Consider the following 6,000-nt stretch of genomic DNA (forward strand, 5'->3'; position numbering starts at 1 on the left):
GGATGAATTAGAGTGGAAAATATCCTAGAGGCAAGGAAATCCTGTTACAGATGTCCAGCTAAGAGATGAAGCAGGTTTAAACTAGGGTAGAGGCCACAGGAAAGGAGAGAAATGGATGAGAAACATTGAAAAGATAGAATATACAGAATTAGATGAAACTTAATAGTTGCAATAGTTCCCAAAACAGTGTGGCTAAGATTAACATGAGGTGTTTATTTAATAAGCAGGTTGCTGGACTCTTATGTATGAAATCCTGTTTGGCTGGTCCAAGGTGAAGCACATGAATCTGAAGTGGGTTTTTTTGGTTTTTGTTTTTTGTTTTTTGCCGTACGCGGGCCTCTCACTGCCGTGACCTCTCCCGTTGCGGAGCACAGGCTCAGGACGCGCAGGCTCAGCGGCCATGGCTCACGGGCCCAGCCGCTCCACGGCATGTGGGATCCTTCCGGACCAGGGCACAAACCTGTGTCCCCTGCATCGGCAGGCAGACTCCCAACCACTGTGCCACCAGGGAAGCCCCGAATCTGAATTTTTTTAAAAAATTTATCTTTTATTGGAGTATAGTTGATTAACAATGTTTCAGGTATATAATAAAGTGATTCAGTTATACATATACATGTATCTATTATTTTTCAAATTCTTTTCCCATTTAGGTTATTACAGAGTATTGAGCCAGTACTGTGCTATACAGTAGGTCCTTGTTGGTTATGTATTTCAAATATAGCACTGTGTACACGTCAATTCCAAATTCCCAATCTATCCCTCCCCACACCCTTCCCCCCGGTAACCATAAGTTCCTTCTCTAAGTCTGTGAGTCTGTTTCTGTTTTGTAAATAAGTTCATTTGTATCATTTTTTTTTAGAATCTGCATATAAGCAGTATCATATGATATTTCTCTTTCTCTGTCTGGCTTCACTTAGTATGATAATCTCCACGTCTATCCATGTTGCTGCAAATGGCATTATTTCATTGCTTGTAATGGCTGAATAATATTCCCTTACATATGTACTACATCTCCTTTATCCACTCATCTGTCAATAGACATTTAGGTTGCTTCCATGTCTTGCTGCTATGAACATTGGGGTGCATGTATCCTTTCGAACCATGTTTTTTTCTGGCTATGTGCCCAGGAGTGGGATTGCTGGGTCATATGGTAGCTCTGTTTTTACTTTTTTAAGTAACCTCCATACTGTTCCCCATAGTAGCTGTACCAGTTTACATTCCTACCAAGAGTGTAGGAGGGTTCTCTTTCCTCCACACCCTCTGCAGCATTTATTGTTTGTAGATTTTTTGAAGATGGCCATTCTCACCTGTGTGAGGTGATACCTTATTGCAGTTTTGGTTTGCATTTCTCTAATAATTAGTGATGTTGAGCATCTTTTCATGTGCCTCTTGGCCATCAGTATGTCTTCTCTGGAGAAATGTCTATTTAGGTCCTCTGCCTATTTTTGATTGGGTTGTTTGTTTGTTTGCTTGTTTGATATTGAGCTGCATGAGCTGTTTGTAAATTTTGGAGATTATTCCCTAGTCAGTTGCTTTGTTTGCAAATATTTTCTCTCATTCTGTGGGTTGTCTTTTTGTTTTGTTTATCGTTTCCTTTGCTGTGCAGAAGATTTTGAGTTTAATTAGGTCCCATTTGTTTATTTTTGTTTTTATTTATTTCCATTACTCTAGGAGATGGATTGAAAAAGATACTGCTGCAATTTATGTCAAAGAGTGTTCTGCCTGTGTTTTCCTCTAAGAGTTTTATAGTATCTTACATTAAGGTCTTTAATCCATTTAGAGTTTACTTTTGTGTCCAGTGTTAAAGAATGTTCTAAATTCATTTTTTTTACATGTAGCTGTCCAGTTTTCCCAGTACCACTTATTGAAGAGACTGTCTTTCCTCTATTGTATAGTCTTGCCATCATTGTCCTGGATTAATTGACCATAGGTACATGGGTTTATTTCTGGGCTTTCTATCCTGTTCCATTGATCTATATTTCTGCTCTTGTGCTGTTGCCCTACTGTTTTGATGACTGTAGCTTTGTAGTATGGTGTGAAGTCAAGGAACCTGATTCTTCCAGCTCCATTCTTCTTTTTCAAGATTACTTTGGCTATTTGGGGTCTTTTTTGTTTCCTAACTGAATCACTTTACTGTACACCTGAAACTAACACAACATTGTAATTCAACTATATTTCAATAAAAAAGTTTAAAAAAGTCAATCTTTATAATTCATTACATTAGCAGAAAAATATAACACATTTATACATTAATAGTAAAAAAGAGTAAGTTACTGTCTTCTCAATAGTGTCAGGTAAAGCATTTGATAAAATCCAACAGCCATTGATGAAAAAACTCTCAGCAAACTAGGAGTACAGTGGACATATTTTAATCTGATAAAGATAAATGTATAAAAACACATGAACAAACATATTAAATAATGGGAACACAGTAAGAATGCCCACTAGTAGTACTTTCATTTATTATTGAACAAGAATTGCTCAATGCAATAAGGTAAGAAAAAATAAATAAAAAGCCTATAAACTGGAGAGGGCTTGAAGGAAAAACTGTTCTTATTCACAAATAATAAAATTCTATTCACAGAAAAATTTTAAAAACCACTACAGATAAACTGTTAAAAGTAATAGCAAAGTCAACTGAAACAAGTTTAATATTCAAAAATTAATTGTATTTCTATATACAAGCATCAAGAAGGCAAATAAAATTTGAAAACAATTAGGAATAACACTAAAAACATCAAATAAGTGGGAATAAATATAAGGTATGAAATAACTGTATTCCAAAAACTTTGAAACTATCAATACATATATAATATCTAAAATAGAGTGATATACCATGAAAAAATACAGTAAGATACCTCTTCACACTCAGTAGGATAGCTGTTATTGAAAAGAAAAGGAAAGAAAGTGCAAGAGAGAGGGAGAAAGAAAGTGTTGGCAAGTATATAGAGAAACTGGAACACTCTTACGTTGCTGGTGGAACTGTAAAATAGTACAGTGGTTGTGGAAAACAGTTTGGCAGTTCTTCAAAAAGTTAAACATAGCAATTCCACTTCAAAGTATGTAACCAAACAGGAATGTAAACAGATTCATGTACACCAATGTTCATAAAAGTGTTATTCACAGTTATCAAAAGGTAGAAACAACACAAGTGTCCATCAACAAATAAATGGTTAAACAAATGTGGTATATCCATACAATGGAATATTATTATGCCATACAAAGGAAGGCAGTTTTGAAAAATGCTGCAGGATGGATGGACTTGGAAAATATTATGCTAAGTGAAATAAGCCATATATGAAAGGTCTATATTTTATGATTCCAAAAGTTGTATGATTCACAAAGACAGGAAGTAGGTTAGAGGTTACCAGAGGTGGAGTAGAGGGAGCAAATGAGAAGTTAGTGCTTAATGGATACAAAATTTCTGTTTGGAATGATGATGAAAACATTCTGGAAATAGTGGTGATGATCACACAACATTGTAAATGTACTTAATGCCACTGAATCATACACTTAAAAATGGTTATAATGGTAAAATTTATGTTTATGTGTATTTTAACACAATTAAAATTTATGTATAATATATATGAGAATTCAATGTAAGTATTGTTTTTGAGAATCACTGCTCTTAGAAGTTAATGAGAAAAGCCTTTAGTTTTCTTTGTTCTGAGTCTTTGTTCCTATTTTAATCTTATTTAGGTTTTCTAAATAGATTTTTTTTTTGAGGATAAAACATAGTGAGCATGCATCAGGACTATTCTGGTATTCATTTTATGAACTAATGAGATACTTTTCAAATACAAATCATTCTCAGAAGAATTTGGTGCACTGGCCTAGTTATTACAGGTCGATTAGGCTTAACTGAGCTGGGGTTGTGAGGCTGAGAGTCCAGAATATGGAGTATCTAAGTAATAGTAAATCTGGAAGCCCAGTAAGAACAGAGTACCTGACTTTTGTTATACAAACAGCATGATTCAAATGACCTATTTAACATTATCTATTGAAATAATAACTCTAAAAACATAATTAATATTGCCTCTTTAATAGGATAGGATAGGCTGTGCTAGTAACAAACTGCTATATTTGTCTGGCATCACCTTCTCATCAACAACTAACTGTAAGAAAGGCTGGAAAAATCCCCATGTATTTAGTCCCAATCTAACTGCCTTGGAGGCTGTTGTAGATTTGGTGTGATGAGGATATAGCACTGGCTCTTCCAGGCTGACCTACATTTTAAGAATTTCTTCACAGCGATCTAAGTAATGTTTAAAGTAAGGTTAGACTTACTGAAGTTTTGTTTCAGGCTATTTCAGACAAAATAAGGAAAATTTTTCTTTATAGACAAGGTATGTATAGGTTTTGGAGATTCATGATTTCACAGTATTGGCAAAATTCAGTAGTAGAACTCATCAACTTGCATTGTTAGTGTTAAGTACAAACTGTGTGAATTATTAGTTGTATATTTTCAGTCAGTTCATTTAATTCAGTTTCAGCATCTGGAGATGGGGGCAGTAGTCCCTACCAAATGAGATTCTTATGAGGATAAAATGAGAAAAAGAAAATGAAAAGTGCCTTACACAATGTCTGATCCATTGGAGATTAGCATTAATGGTAGTTGTCATTATTAATTAAATATTATTTGACTTTTCTACCTTTATACAATTTTGTGAATATCACATGAGAAAACATGAAGTCTTTTGAAATTTGCAAGGTGGTATATAGATATACACTTGGCAACTGATTATAGATCCCTTCTCTTTTCTGAACTTATTTTCATTATCTATAAATAAAAGTTTGATGATAGATACTTCCTTGCATTTTTCTCTGTTTTGTAGGGGTTAATCTCATCTCCCAAACAAAAATGTGTATACTGCTTGAAGATAGCTAGTATTTCATAGCTCATGTTTCTCTTGTGTCTCCTACATCTAGCACAGTTCTGTTCTTTAGTAAAATACTCAGTAAACATTTGTTTACTTTTAGTAACTGGTGATTTCTAAGTAGGCCCTTAAGGATATCATGATTGCAATTAGAATTAAGTCACTTGGAACATGTGATTGCTGGTACACTCTTGAGAATTCCCATTAGTCAAAGGTGACCTTCCTATATATCCCAACAGATGCAGACCTGACAGAAGTGATTCATACCTCTCCAAACCACAACACAGATCTTTGCAGTCTGCCCGGCTTTCCAAGCCACTCTAAAACTAAAGCTACAGAAATAAATAAAGCATATTACTTATTTAGTGAGGCTGTTACTTACCAAATAGAAAACACTATTACCAGGCCTGTTGGTAGAGTTGGCTTAATATTTGTTCTCATGTACAATCTTAGATAATGCTTCCTCAAAAAAACTTTTTATCTGAATACAAATTTCAGGAGATTAGCACAGTACATACCCCAAAATATGTTGTCAATAATTTTTTGTGAAATTATGTTGATAAAAGAATGTTGAGTCAGTAGCTCAGGAGATACTGTATCTAAGAGTCTAACTTTGAAGTAAAAATGTTTTGAATTCTCAACTATGCCATTTATTAGCTATGTGACTGTGGGTAATGTGATTTAAGTATATGAGACAAAATCTCCTTTTCTGTTAAATGGGCATTACAATAGCTAGCTCATAGGTTTATTGTATTAAATGAGATAATCCAGGTGTAGCACTTAGCATAATACTAGATACCTAGTAAGTACACATTTCAGAGTAATTTCAACTGCAATAAAAAATTTTTTTTAACTCAAAATTTTCTAAAATGTATTCTCAAGTAAGAAGTTTCAAGATAAGATAGCTCCCAGGTTGGTTATTTCTGCTCCTCAGTGGCATCATCAGGATCCAGATCTTCTCCATTGTTTCACTCTGGTATCCTCAAAGTGTTAGCCCTTGTCTTCAGACCAGATTTCCTCATGGTCAGAAGATGACCACTGCAGTTTCATTCTAATCAAGTCAAAACAGCGTTGGGCAAAAGAAAAAACACCATCTCTTCATCTGTGTTTCTTTTTAAAAACA

This window comes from Mesoplodon mirus (genome assembly GCF_964341445.2).
Source record: "Mesoplodon mirus genome assembly, chromosome: 19".
Lineage (NCBI taxonomy): Eukaryota > Metazoa > Chordata > Mammalia > Artiodactyla > Ziphiidae > Mesoplodon > Mesoplodon mirus.